Below are 15961 nucleotides of genomic sequence, written 5' to 3' on the forward strand. Positions count from 1 at the left end.
GTGGTTGGGTCCACGCGTGCCGTGTTGGTAATATTAATGTCTATGTTATGCTTGTTTTATTGGCGACTGAGGCCGCATAACAAAAACTTGGTGATGTTTAAAAGTTTTACAATAACATTTTAATTTTGTTAGAGGGGCCCACTCTTTGGCATGGTGGCACGTGAAAGTGCCCATGTCGACATATGTTTATTCCGTAAATACATGTTTTAATATTTCCAAATGTTATGCAATGTTTTATGTTTTTTTGTAATGGATACAGATATGGCCCAAAAGATGTTATGTTTAATGTGAATATTTATACGATTTTTTTAATTATGTTTTTGATGTACAATCACACAAGTTTTGCTAGAGAGGACGGTCATATGTAAGGCCCACGATACGCATGTTTTATATCACCTTGTAGACCGCCCACATATTGGCTCCTCTCCCCTATTTTGAATTTTCTCTAAATTTAGAATACCAAACGAATGGGAGTGAAAGCAGTCCTTCACGGGATTCATTGAAAAAGCATTCACACAATGCGTACGTGTCGTTTCGAGCATTCATCACATTTTTGATCACTTTTACTTTTATATCCTTTCGTAACACACACAGTTTCAGCGCAGAAAAGGATTTTCCAACGCTGCCGCAGCCGCGGAGCCTGCAAAAGGGTCAGTGAAAATGTTTCAGTTAGTTTTTCTTTTGTTTTTTGTCTAGAGTATATGTAAATTCTGTGTCATTTTCCTCAATAATTAACAATAGTACAAGGCTACATTGTTTTACAAATGTTGTACACAGTTAAAGCACTATGAAACATATACGTAATGTGTACATGTCGTTTCAAAGATTTAACACATTCTGTGTAACGGTTTTGGGGTATTGACATTTTGTTCCCATTGCTTCTTTCAGAACACAAACAGTTTCACTGCACAAGAAGATTTTCCAACGTCACCGCCACAGCAGAGCTTGCAAAAAGGTTAGATCAGAACTAAGTTCTTTATCGTTTTCCTCGATAATGGACAATAATAGGACAACTTTGTTTTACAAATGTTGTTCACTGTTCTTTTATATTGATCTTTGCAAGTTCATGCACAGACTCAATGTCTTTTGGAGGCATTTTAACTTGGAATTTATTAATAAAAGAAGCTCATATTGCAAATAAAAAATTAGATTAAGTTTGACCTTTTGAACTTAATTGTTTAAAAACCCTGAAATTTCGTCATTTTGACTAGGTTTTAATATAATGAGGAAAGATGTTAAATTGGTCTTTAAATTAGGTTATCATTGTCATTTAAAATTATCTGATGAAAATTTTGAAGTATTCTCCCAGGGAATGTTGAATTTATTCTATAATTTTTTTGCCTAGGTTTTGTACATACAAGCTAAGTCACAAGGTTCGAATTCGAATTCGAATTCGACAGCCATGAAATTCGGATGAAATTCGACAAGGGAAAAATTCAAAAAAAAAATCTGATAAAATTCGCCTTCTATAATTTAGTTTATTTTTAAATATATGTATACTTCTAATAAATTATCAGAATAGCGACCCTTGTTGGAGAAAATCCGAGGGCCACCCAGCAGTTGCAGACACCCATGACCCAATAGATACAAAGCATATACAAAGAATACCCACGACCAGCTGAGTTGTGTTTAGAGGCAGATAGCAGTGCTTTATAGAGGAAATTTGATTAAATTCGAATTTTTTTATAGAAGTTTGAAATTCGATTAAATTCGAACCTCATCCTTGAAAATCGCCATATCCTGTGTCTTAGCATACAAGGTTTAAGATTCGTCTTGTTAGGTTAACATTGACATTGCATTATTTTAGTTATTTATTAATTTTTTAAATATAATGTACTTTGACTTAAAAAATTAAATCAATTTTATTTTAATAAATGGTAAGTGTCTTACTAAAGACCTTGGGTTGTTTCTTTATATAGATTTACATTTATAATTAAAATGATTTTTTCAAATCTTACATAAAACTTTCATTAAAGAGACTACAATAAATTGATGGTTTGAGTTCAAGAATGGTTTGAATTGAGCAAGGCATACGTATGCTTTATTATTAATATGTAAAAAATATGAATGGTGGTATATTCTAATCTCAAGCAAGCTTAAAACCTCCACTTTAGAGAGAGTGTAACAAAAAAAAATTACTCTCTAAAACGTGAACAATTCCTATATCTTACCATAATTGAGATGGCATAGACCATTTGTGATATTTCTTTGGATTTGGAGCAAACACCCATTCAAGATGATCTTGTTTTGGATAGCTATAATACATTATTTAAGCTCATGGATAGCTTCTTTCGAAGTTTCATCTCTGGGAACAATATTAACATTTCTATGTACATGACCAACGAGATCATTACCAAGAATTCCTCTCCAGACCCTTGCTATTTGCTTCTTTATGAATGCCATTTGTATGTGGGCCTTGTGAAATATTAGCCAAGCAAAGGTCTGTCACCTGATATGTGTAATGGAATTCTGCCCTTGATCAGACATGTAGAGCCACCCAAATTTAGGGCACTCATTAAGATTTAAATGGGACTTTTTCTTAAGACTACAGTTGACACTCTTGGGAGGTTTGTCCATAAAATAAAAAATCATCCCATTGGAAGGAAGAACAGGAAGATTGTCAAAATAAAGGTTCATTCCTTGAATGCATGCTTTTGTACTCTCTATTATGATGACCGAGGCATTTTTTCCTAATGATTTCAATTTAGATTAACGAAATGCAAATAGGAAGATTTGCTTGCACTTTAGGTAGGCGACCATAGAATTTATATTTTGCTTGGAGGTTGAGTCTTGAGTACCGAAATAGGTGGATTGCCTACGAGGACTCACTTTTATTCTAACATGGTAGTACCATTGATGCTAGCTTGATTTTTGCATAATACATTTGAGATGTATATAGAGATACAACATGAAATCCTCATATCCTAAGTCAACTTTGAAATTAAGATTTATTAATCAGTCATCACCATGCCCTTAATAACATGATCAAGGTTCTTCAAATTAGCAACCAGAACTGCCTTGTATATCGTAATCAGAGGAAAATCAAATTTTTATATTTGTTTTTTACTAAACTAGACATGATTAACTTGATTTTTTTTGACACAAGTAATGGCCTGGAGTTTTGATGGTCTTAGCAGCTCTATACTGAAGCCTACACTTGGTCATCTTTGCATGAGATATAAGCTCTATCATGTCTAAGGAGTGTTTGGAGTCTCTTGAGATCACTTTAATATGTAAATTTCTATGTTTCCATGGTATTTTGAGGACAATAGTCCAAGGGCTATTTTTTGGAACGACAATATAGATAGATAGAGAGAGAGAGAGAGAGAGAGAGAGAGAGAGAGAGAGAGAGAGAGAGAGAGAGAGACAAATAGACAAATAGACAGATAGAGAGACAGACGGATAGACAAATAGACAGACAGACAGAGACAGATAGCCAAATAGACAGGTAGACAGAAAGATGGATAGATAGATAGATTGATAGATTTCCACAATACAACACTGTACCAAACCATGGCCAACCACATTCCAAAATAAAATGTTTTTCTGCACTTCTCACACAATACGATATTGTATCAAACCATGGTCAATGCACCTTTAATCTCTTTTGCAACTGACATTAATACCATATTATTTTTTTTGAAGTTTAACACTTTGACTAAAAGTTGAACAATGAAATCAGAAATTCAAAGAATTGCTGTTAGTGTTAACTGTTATATAACTTACATCATTAGCTATGAATTTGAATCATGATATATTTATTACTGTTATACAGCTTTCATAAATATTTATGGCTGCTGTTATAATGTTGTCAATTGTCGTGATATATTTATGGCTGCTGTTATAATGCTGTCATGATATATTTAACAGTTCTTCTTTAATGTTATGTACGATTAAAAAACTTGCGATGTCGTTGGGGATGTCCAGCTGTCCGTGGGACGGTCGAGCAACGTCTTAGAAATCCGCACCTGTCGTGGGGACAACCAAATGTCCTTAGAGTGTTTCCTGTTATTGCAACATGTTTTGGAAATTTTGTAAGATTTGAAGATTTTTGAGGATGATTAGGGGATGTCCCTTGCTGTCTCGCCATACCTGAAATGCCATTGGAGGTTTTGATTTCAATTGATTTTATATGTAATTCCTCCATTTTAAACAAAATTTGATTTGTGAGCAATTAGCCCAGTTTCCGAGTTTTCTCATAAGCTATTTGGTGTGTTGGAGAAAACCCCAAACTTCTTGGAGTGCTTAGGGTTGGTTAACAATAGCTTTGGTTCTTGGTAGTGAGCTTAGTTGATCTTGGTGAGCCTTGTGATACTCTTAGAATTAATTTTCAACTTACTGGAATCTCTCCAAACTTCTTGGAGGAGCATGTTATTTTTAGTAGGTTACCTAGTTGCCTCTAATCATTGTTCTAAGTCTTTAGTATCATGTTAGCATGATTAGAATTTGACTCCTACGTCATTTCAGTGCTTTCCACAACTCAGATAAATTATTGAGTAATTAATTAATTATTCACTTTAGTCGTCTAAAGTTTAAATATTAAAAAGGATAGCTTAAAGTAATAGCTCGTTAAAAAGATGTTCAGTTGTGTTTCAAGTTGGATGCCCAGGGAAAGGGGCCTTTTGCACATGATAAATATTATTATTTTTCAGAAAGGTCATTTTGGAGTATAATGGAATTAGTATTTTCAAATTTTTGTTTTTTTCCCTTCAAAAAGTAATAAAAGGAGACTGAGGGATCATTTGCAAGGTTAGCCATGATATGTTATTTGCTTGTATATATGGGGAGAATCTATGCTCTTCAAATTTCTTGAGGACAAAACCCCCCTTGAAATTATTCGTTTCAGGGAAGTTTACCCCCTTTTTGGTTTGGGTGGTTTTAGGCAGAGGCCACAGTTGTGCCTGCAAGTGAAGTATTTTTTCCAAGTCCTTTCAAGATGGAGATTTGGCTATGTTTTGAGTTGCAAGATTTTGTTGTTTTTGCTAACGAGTTTTCAGAAGCTTGAGGTGTTTGTTTTGGGCAATTCTGGAGTACACTTTGCTGGCTGTACCTCTTTGGTTGCCATACAACTTCTTTTTGGCCGCACCATTTTGAAGTTTTGTTATTGGGTATCAAATCTGTAAATCTTCCTTGCTGCTATTAATTAATCTGCAGACCATACAGTCCTAGAAGGGCAGATTGAACAAGATTGTGAGCTGTAGAAAATGCTGGTTTGTGCTTGTAAAGGGGATGTGTGAGTTTCTTGACCAATGCGCTGCACCTTTTTGCAGTTTCTTGCTGATTAGATGCCTAGTCTCTTGGAGGATTTTTCCACCCAAATCAAGCTAGACTTGTCCTAGAAGGGCAGATTGAACGAGATTGTGAGCTGTAGAAAATGCTGGTTTGTGCTTGTAAAGGGGATGTGTGAGTTTCTTGACCAATGCGCTGCACCTTTTTGCAGTTTCTTGCTGATTAGATGCCTAGTCTCTTGGAGGATTTTTCCACCCAAATCAAGCTAGACTTGTGGACTTAACATGATTATAGGAGGCTGTACATGAAATAAACATTTAAGTACAAGTGACATTTATTTTTTTATACTTTACGTCATATTTAATGTAAATTGTCAGGATCTCTGGGAAGGGTTTCGGATCTTTAGGAGTTACAATGCAAATTCTAGTTTTGGAGGATCTTATAAAATTTCAGATAGTTGAATTTCAATGATCAGTAGTTTTCAGTGTTCTCTCAGTGTGTGTTCAGTTCTGTTATGATAGACAACAATATCAAGGTGTTATTAGACCTGCAATAGCATTGCACTTCAACCTTATAAGGTATTCTGCTGTTGTTTCATTGATGATCTGATTATTTCATGATATTTGGTGCTTTTGGGTTTGTTGCAGCAGTTTGTTTATTATCAATACTTATAGCAGCATATCAACAATTATACTTCCTATATGATGTTGTAATACATGTGAGCTAACTTTGTAATTTATGTCTTAGGGAGTGTCTAAAGGTTCTACTTTTACTGGCCTCTTCCTATGGTTGTTGGGACACATTCTGAGTCTTTAGTGGGTGGACTTGCTTCATGGTTTTAACAATGCTACCAAATTGAGCATTGGTTCAAGCTTGTAATTGTCACAACTTTTCTTTTTTATGGCTTTTATTTTCTTAGCCAAATTTTAATTTTATAAGCACTATATCAAACTCTCCGTGAATGCCCTTAATTTAGGTATATCTTTGGGTCAAAAACTGCAAGTGCAAACAATATCAAAGAATGTGTTAGGGCACTCTTCCATAAGATTTAACAAACATATTACATTCAAAGAGTTGGATAATCTAGAGACAAAAGAAATTGGAACAAACACCACCAACCAAATAAAAACCTTGATACAAAATGTAATGACCACCCCTATTTTTCCAATGAAAGAGACTTGCAAACTACTTTGTGATATCAATTAAATTGCTTAATAATCAACATGGCATTTTATCAAACACTTGACAAACATACAACAATATATGCAAAACCCAAAACTTCTTATTTGTTGTTAAATACTGATTTGCAATATAAATGTGCACATTCAACTGCCTTATGGGCTGCGACAATTATTCAGGTTTGTATTCAACAATTACAATGCTTAATTATGAAAATATGATAGGAAAAACCTGGAATTGAATGTTGTAGTGGTCTGCAGATGTAATGGTAGCCTTCCAAACTTCTAATCAGCAGGAAAAACAAGTAAACTTCATACCAACATTGTTCATGCGCTATAGCAGCACTATTCATGGCACTGTAGCATTTTTACTATTCACGCGATACTGTAGCAAAATCACTATTCACGCGATACTGTAGCAAAATCACTATTCACGCGGTACTGTAGCAAAAACACTATTCACGCGGTACTGTAGCAAAATCACTATCTTCAAATCTGCACTTTCAAACCCCTGTAAAAACTTCATGCGAGAGCACCAGATGAAGCCCAATGTGTTTCCTAAATGAAAACACCATTAATCCTCCTGACTGTGTCTTTCAACAGCGAAGAGAATGCTAGCAAAGAGGGATTCCGTCCTCCAAGCCCAATAATCAGATCTCTACGAAATCCAGCAGCATAACATTAATCTCATCCAAGCATACCCCAAAAGAGAGCTCTCAACCTCAATTTATATCTTCTTCCTGGATGCAAACACTTCATTTCCTAAATGTGGGATAATACACTTTAGAATAAAATATTATTTCCCACAATGTACATATTAAAGGGAACTTTTAATATTTTAAACATTACTTTATATTCCCAACCTTATAATATAATGATAAAGTTAAATATTTAATTTAACTTTACACTTTATTGTTAAATATTAAAACATTGTTGATAATCCCTTTAAATCATTTTCGCCTTCAAATATTTTTTACTGATAATTATGCCAACCAGGGAAACACTAAAAATTTCAAGTCAATGCTTGGAGACTAACTTACTATAAATAGTAAGTGTCTAGAAACCCTGTCAGAGCAGCACCGATTGGCCTGAAACTGAAAACACCTAGGCCAAAACACCTCAGGATCTCACCAATGTCCTTGTTAGCCTTCGGGACCGTGTCAGAATAGGCTAACGACACCCCATATCATGTTGCGCTAAAAAGGGGACATTACACAAAATGTCGGAGCACTACTACCTAGCAACCATCTCTATAAAAGACAGAAAACCAACCAACAAACGACGAGAATCCCACCTTGAGAAATTCAAGCACATGAATAGGAACAATTGCATCCATTGCTAGATTACATGTAGAAATCAAGGGACTCATATTTGTTCCCATGTCCAAAACACCATTACAACTAGCTTAGGTGACTCCGTAGCATTGCTCTTGAAGCCAGTTGGACTGCTAGCTCCAAAAAGGTCCTTTTCTTGACATATGAACACCATTTTTGGAGAGAGCTAGAAAGGTGAAGTGACAACACCTCCAAGCAGCCATCCCTCAAAGTTACATGCACCCCATTGATATGCAAAACCAAATCCCAACAAAACAACACAAGCTCTACTTATGCAGAGTTATCACCTCTTTAGTTGATCCTAGAATAGGGCCTTCATCTACACCTACAAACTCTGCAATGTCCCCTTTTCGGATGTTCTTGATTTTTTCCTTAAAACAATAATATTTACTCAAAATTGATGATAGTTTTATCAAAGATTAAGAATTTACGATAATATTTAGATGAATATATCATAACACAAGACTCAAAGCCTTGTGAATTCTCTGGAAATACTTGCAAATCTGCTGAATTAGAGGTTCTTGTCTCTAACTCAGCAGTGACAATACCAAGGGTTATCATTCTTAGCTTGCCAAAGAGCTTGCAAGGTGTTTTGTCCTTCCAACTCTTAGTCCACCTTGGAGGGTTTCTGTCCTCCTCAACAAATATTTGGGTTTTCATCCAAACTTGTTAAGAGCATGAAAGGGTTTTCTTCCTTCCAATTCTCATGAACCCGGAAGGGATTTCATCCTTTCAATTTGCAAGATACTACCGAAGATTCAAAACTGATAATTTGATGTATTTGCTAGACTATTGCTGATTTGATGCTTTAATGAATTATGCTTCAATGAATTTCTGCTTTATATTTATTGCTGAATGATTTGATATTTGAAGTATAAATTTCTGAGTTGATTTATTGTTGAATGAATTTCTGAATTGATTTCTTGTATTGATTTGCCCTTTATACCCATTTCCTGAAGTAGTCAACCACCCTTCACAAGGAATGAGTCACCACCCTTCACAAGAATCGAGTCACCACCCTTCATTGCTGCCTTTGAGAATAATAATTTATTTCCAAATCGATTTCCTTTATCCCCAATTGATGATTGATGGATGCCCTTCTCAAATGAAATGATCTCCCTTTTATATCTCATGTTTGGGGGAGTCAACTCTCTTTGTGTCATGCCTTTTGATCATTCATTAAACTTAAATAAATTTTAATTATATTATATTTTATTTGTATTTATTTTCTAATATTTTAATTTATTATTAAATCCCATTCCATAAAGAGGACATTACAAACCCATCCTTAGAGCTATCACAAAAAATACATTCTTTGCTTTTGGAAAAATCTTGCACTATATACACTTCTCAATCTTTGCTTTGGAGACTTTACATTTGTTTTGGCCTTTAAATCTTTGGAAATAGATGCTTTGTTCCTAAGCACATTGTTACTACTGAGCCCATCTGACCCCAAAATTACTTTTATAAATGTAAGGTGTTTATGACAAGTGTCTTGCATAGGCAGTTATTTAAAGTGACACTCCATCGGTCTAGTCCTAAGAGGAGAATCCACTTTACTTAACACAAATAAGTCCAATTAATTTTGTATCACTTCATAATGAAAAAAGACAAGATCTACGTACTTAACTAACCACACACACCTTCCAAACCAACACAATCACCCTCCACATGAATCATTGGTGATCAGAAATAAATGCTACACACAAGATGATCCCCTTAAATGTATCATAAGAATTATAAGGATTTCAAACTTTCCAAAGAACAACTTTATATATCATAAAAAAATTTAGAAATAAGATCATGAGTAGGAGAAAACGTTAGGAGCACATTTGCTACCAAGGGGTTGAAGTTCTACTTGAGGAAAAGATAAAATGGACTTTGATTTATCTTACCTTATTGCTGATTTTTATTGAGAAAGACCACATCAACTCTAGCATTTGCTAGGGGTCACTTGTTCTATCGCACAACCTATAATTGTGAAGTAAAAATGATCTCTTCCAAGCACATACAAAAGAGATAAGCTTGATAAAATACTATTAATCTTCCAATCCTTAGCGGATCCCTTAGTTAAGCATGTGATAATCACTTGATAATCCCCTTCAAAAATTAGCTTCTTGCAACCTAAAGAAGATGCCATCTTAAGAAACACCTACACCTTTTCTTCATTATTAGACCTAGGTCCCCAAAAAGGATCCTCCTCTGTTGAACTACCTCGAGGAATTATTTCTCGTGCTCTACCCAAGTTGGTATTACCTCTAGCCACACAATCAAAATTTAACAATAGGAAAACTCTCTGAAGGAGGGTTCTTGGAAAATGCTAATCCCTTAATTCAGTTAATCTGATTACACCATTAATGGGAAAGGGGGAGTAATCTTCTATGTCTTTAATTTGAACCTTAAAAGAAGAAAAATTGAGAACATTTTCAAATGAGGGGAACTTTTGCATGAAAATAAATCTCTACCTCAATTTTGCCCTAGCATCTCTCCAAAGATGAGGGTTTTTCCCCAAAAGGTTCTATTGTTTTGTTGAAGCCAAATTCTCCACATGGAGCAATTTAGATTCTCCACCTCGTTTTTTGATCCATAATCCTTAAAACGTCCCCTAGTTGAACTTCAAGAAACCCTTGGTTTCCACCAAACTCAGAACATAAAAGAGCGGAGGGTGGTTCAACCATGAATCATACAAAAAGTTGGTTTGATTGTTGGCATTTTGAGTTTGTTGGCATTTTGCATAGAGATTGCATTAATGATATGTTGTCATTGATGTCAATTGAACCGGTAATGGTATTCATGTTATTGCTAATATTGTTGTTTTTGATATTGGCTAGTAACCGTTAAGAAGAGCTTTGTGGAAGATGTTGTAAACCGGTATGTAAAGTTTGTGAGTTGAACCGGTAAACCGGTGTAAAGGGTTAAACCTTTCTATGCAATGTAACCGGTAAACCCTATCAGCTTTTAAACCCTAACCGATCAAGTTTGTTGGTTTATTATTTGATGAGCGGTAATGATGGAGACACGTGTGATCATTGTATGAGGATAAGTTCAAATTGTTTTGGCGCGTTTGTTTATTGTCTAGGAAAAGAGCAAAGTGGATTGCATCTAATGCACAGCGTGTGATGAGTTACAAAGTCCGATGAAGTGGTGATCATGGAGTGGTTGGAATTTTCTTGAAGAATGTGAAGAGATTGTCATGATTTCTAATGGTCAAGATTGTATCGACTTGTTTGTAATCTCGATGATGAGAATTAGGTTTTTGTTGTGTTACCGACCTAATTGATTTGTATTTAAGGTCGATGAAGTTGTTTGTAAAAGTTGTTGGCAAGATTGGCAGAAACCTGTTGAGTGTGTAGTTGCCTAACTAGTGAATGGATCTGCACTTTGAGTGAAGGCAGATTGAAGCTTAAAAGGATCTGATCAAGCAAATGTAGTGCTACTCAGACAGATCAAGAAAACTTGTTGTTTTTTAACAATTACAGCAGAAGTGAAGTCCCTTAACCGGGTAAGCTCTAACAAGCTTGGTTACTCATTAAATCCTCTAACAAGGTGGTCCATTAGCTTGGATTCTTAAATCCTCCAACGAGGTTACTCCTAACAAGGTATTGTGCTTTTCATCAAGGCATATTTGTAAATCCCTTAACTGGGTGATTCCTAATCGGAATTAGTTCTTAACAGGACTTATTGTAAAGCTTTAATAGGCTTGGCTCCTAACAGGGCGAACTTCAGATAGCTATCCTTGTGAGTCTCATCTCACCGTGGTTTTTACCTATTTGGGTTTTCCAATTATAAACATTTGTGTCAAGTGGTGAATGTTTTTGTGGTTATGATCTTATTTGTTGATTTGATTAACTTCTGATAAGGCATGATAACTAGAAGCATTGAGAGATGAATATGTTGAGTTATGATTAAGCATTGTTGATGTTTACAAGATTGAAGTTGTTTACTGTTAAGTTGTCATAACAGTTAAACCGGTTGATGTCAAGTATTCTTATGAATATTGATCTTAACTGAGATATGTTTACTTTGTGTGATTGAGTTTGAGTTTGAGAACTTTGTATCAGTTTTTCAATATATTGATTCACCCCCCCTCTCAGTATTCTACCGAATACTTATTCTTTCATCATACCATCATTGATTTCCATTACCAACATTCTAGGACAAGAGATTAGCAATCACTTCTTTGGAGGAGGATAGGAAATTCCAAATTGTGGGCCCTCTAGTTAGCAATGCAGATTTGAAAAGAAATGTGGGATCCTCTGAGGCCACGTATTTATCCTAGGCAGCTTGCACTATCCTGGCTGATATTTCTTCACAAGGAACTGTTGATGTGTTTTTTACGCACATGCGAACACATAATAAAATACCCAAAAGTATCTTATTCTCTCTTGAACAAAGTTTCTCAATTGCTGAAAATTAGCTTAAGGATCACTTGAGACAACTCCAAGGTTCATAAATGTCGGGTCACGATGTGTGGATAAGCTCGTTGGTTTGATGTGATTATGTTGGAATCACAAAGGGACTTACGTTGAATTGTTGAATGCCTGAATCACTGGAACTTAGATTGTACCTACTTGATTTGAGAATAAAGAAAGAGCAAAAGGCATAGGGTTTAGGGAGTCTATTCTAATTTTAAGAATGCAAGAAAATGGGTGAATGATTCGAAGGAATCCTTACTAGGTGAGGTCTCACCATCAAATTGAACAATTTGACACAAGCTCGGTGCAATCTTCTAAGGGATAATTCAAAGATGTTCAAATCATTATCATCTGATATTGATCACCATTCAAGTTAATGCATAAACAATGGATGTATAACAATTCGAAGTTAAGCTCATATGACTCCAGTTGACCATGAAAGGTGTAAATGTATTTCAATTTTCAATTCAAAGAGCAAGTTATATTCAATGTAATTTTTTTTCTTTTCTTTCCAAGTATATGTTATTTCACAATATAATAAATTTGATTTCTTTTCTTTGTTGCAGGTGGAGAGAGAGCATTAATATTTTCTATGTACTCTCCACAACATTTTATCGGTGTATATATATCATGGAGGGGACCGATCAAGTGGTACCTTGATTGATCATGTCCTTTGGACATGACCGACCAAGATACCCCTTGGTCGTGTCCCTCCATAATCGATTGCTAATTGGTGCCATAACATATGCAAATGAACCGATGTCATTTCGGTTGTCAACATACAACATAACAAGGCTGATGGTAATTGGTGGCAATGTTTGATAAAATCGGATCAATATTAATCGGTGGCAATGTTTGGTTTAAGCCCGATTAATATATACAGTGGCAATTAAAATGGTTTAAGCCCGATAACTTAAGTTGGTCGGTTAGCAATTCATTTAACCCGATAACATTAGTTAGTCGGTGGTAATGCATTAAGCCCGATAACCATTTAATTCATCAAGCCCGATCATTATGTAAATTTGGTGGCTATTAAAATGGTAACCTGATAATGAATCAGGGGGTTAGAACAAAACCTGATCATTATCTATTTATCAGTTTAATAGTTTGCACTTAATTTAATCATCAGTTTGCATGAGTAACATAATTGATAGATGCTGTAACAGAATAAGGAGAGCAATTATAACATAAATATCAGATAAAGGAATAATCAGTGAGATCTGAAATTATCTATCGATGAGATAGATGATTGAATGGGAGACTTCATTTATCTCCCATTCAATCATTTATCTTACCGAAGCTATTATGTATCAACACAAGACACACCTACAATCAGCAAGAGGCTAGTGGTATGAACTAAATGGATTCCATATAAATGCATTCAACAAATTCCTCCATTCAATCTAATCAACATGAAAGCAAATGAATTGAGAAGTAGAGACCATGCGACTTGTTGAAATAACACATTAATTCACCATAACTTCAATGAAATCATATGCTCTTTACAACAAAATTTTGGCAACAATCTTTGCCTTCTCCTAATCTAACTTCTATTGTATCTTCTAATCTATCTATCCTTGGACTACACACTATTCTATTATCTCTCTATTCTATTCACTATTCCTCTATTACCCTTTACAAATGAAGAGCTTGAGCTTTATATAGAGAGCTCATTACAATGAATGGCCTAGATTGATTTGAGATCAATGGCCGAGATTTTACAATGAAACCCTAATTAGGGTTTGTTACAACAAACTCTATTTTGGCCAATGAGAAAATTACATTTAGGTCAATGTTGAATGTGAACCAATAGAAAACGAGGGTAGGTACATTGGAGTTTGTGCCATCATGGACAAGTCAGGTACATTGCATCTAGACATGCTGATGTAGGATTTCTCTGATTTGTATAGTGACTAGGACACCATCTCAACTTGCTGTTGTAGACTTGACTCATCATCATGAATGAATATTGAATAACATTTCTTGATACTCAACATTATCCAGCTTCAGCAGTGATGATGATGATCTTCTAACTGTGATTAACTCTTTTGAAACTATCCTCTCCAATATCTCAATCATGGAGGTGCAAGGTGTAGATGTTGACTTCCTCTTAGTTTTGGATCTTGATATCGCCTTGGAATGAACTCTTGATCTGCCTTGAAGTGATTGTATGACTTCTTTTATGAAATCTTTTGAATACCTTGAAGTCCTCTCTTCCTTGATTCTCTTGTGTTTGCTAATGAAGCTTTCCTCCTTGTGTTGTGTTCTTGATGTTGCTTCCAGTCCGCATCTCCATCCTTTTCATTAGTTATTCCTGCAAAATAAACAAAGATGGTATTAAGCACATATACTATATAACTTCTACGTAACCTCCTAATTTGATATAATCTCTGATTTTATGTGATTTGTAGGTTTGATAAGAGGTGGTCTCCCCTAAGGGTAGGCAATGGAAGTTGGAGCAATGGGAATCAAGTTCGCTCCTAATGAGGAGCAAAGGAAGTTCGACATCATTCCGTCACCTCTACATCAATTGATCTCTTGTACCTCATTCATTCCTTAAGTTTTTAGAGTCTCTATTTATAAAAACCATCAAATTATGCTCAATGAGGGCCTTAGAAGTGAATTTGCTCTCATGAAAGAGCAATGGCAGGTGATTTCGCTCCTCTCAGGGAGCAAAGGAAGTAGTTTTCGCTCCAAAATGAGAGCAATGGAAATTTTCCAACACTTAGCAAATATTGGCATTTGCATCTCTTTCAATGAGCAAAAAGGGAAATTCGCTCCTCCAAAGTGGCAAAGGAAGTGATTTTTGCTTCAACATCAATGGCAGTGGAAGGGAAATTCGCTCTCAAAAGAGAGCAATGGAAGTAAATTTTGCTTCTGTGAAGGAGCAATGGAAATTTTTAGATACAGCCAAAATTTCAACCTCTCTCCGTTCCATCAATTCAAAACTTAAGTTTTCTATCCTTCATGCATGAAAATGTGTCAAAATATCCTTAAGGAAAGCCTTGGAATCAACTTTGCTCCTATCTAAGGGCAAAGGAAGAGCTTTTTGCTCTCAAAGGGAGGCAAAGGAACAAGAATTTGCTCCTAGAAAGGAGCAAAGGAAATTTTTTGGTACTTAGTCAAATTTTTGCTCTCCATTCGTCAATTCATCTCTTCATATGCAAGCTTTGTCTAATTGCTTCCACCAAATGGCTTGAAGATGGTTTCGCTCTGAGATTGGAGCAATAGAAGTGAATTTTGCTCCCAATGAGGAGCAATGGAAGGATATTTCACTCCAATCAAGGAGCAAATGAAGTCATTACAAGTTGGATTCTTAGCTCAATCTCATTCACTTACCTTCATTCCACTGACTCAAACTTTTAGTCTTTTAGCCATCCATACGTGAAAACATGTCAAATTGATCCCAAAGGAGGCTCTAGAATCAATTTCGCTCTCAACCAAGAGCAAAGGAAGCAAATTTCGCTCCTGAGAAGGAGCAAAGGAAGTGTTTTTCGCTCCAATCAGGGAGCAAAGGAAATGGCATTCAATTTGTCTTTCATTACTTCATGTTTAAGTACTTCGCCATTTATGCACTTGAAGGAGTCAATCCACCCTTGAAGAAGGCTTTGAGATCAATTTCACTCCCAATCTTAAGCAAAGGAAGGCATTTGCGCTCCTAATGAGGACCAAAGGAAGTGTTTTTCACTCCAAAAGGGGAGCAATGGAAATGATCTCACACTTAAATCAAATTTTGCCTTTCATCAACTCAAGCTTGGGTGTTTTGCTATCTACGTGTTGTGAGGTATTCACACATCGCCCCATT

The 15961-nt window shown here is 35.5% G+C and overlaps 1 protein-coding gene across 4 annotated transcripts in view; it reads left to right on the forward strand.

The window, feature by feature from the left end:
- The first annotated feature begins 480 nt into the window (after nucleotides 1-480).
- Nucleotides 481-15961, forward strand: part of LOC131066083 (probable RNA methyltransferase At5g51130) — a 33653-nt gene continuing 18172 nt past the window's right edge. For 3 of the 4 annotated variants that reach the window (XR_009111557.2, XR_009111560.2, XM_058000771.2), the window contains exons 1-2: nucleotides 482-650; nucleotides 889-955. The gene's annotated coding sequence lies outside the window, so the exon portion shown is untranslated. Of the gene's footprint in view, nucleotides 651-888; nucleotides 956-5976; nucleotides 6105-15961 lie in introns of all 4 variants that reach the window. The other variant, XM_058000772.2, reaches the window with a different exon arrangement.

The sequence above is a fragment of the Cryptomeria japonica genome, chromosome 11 (assembly GCF_030272615.1).
Source record: "Cryptomeria japonica chromosome 11, Sugi_1.0, whole genome shotgun sequence".
NCBI classification, from domain to species: Eukaryota; Viridiplantae; Streptophyta; class Pinopsida; order Cupressales; family Cupressaceae; genus Cryptomeria; species Cryptomeria japonica.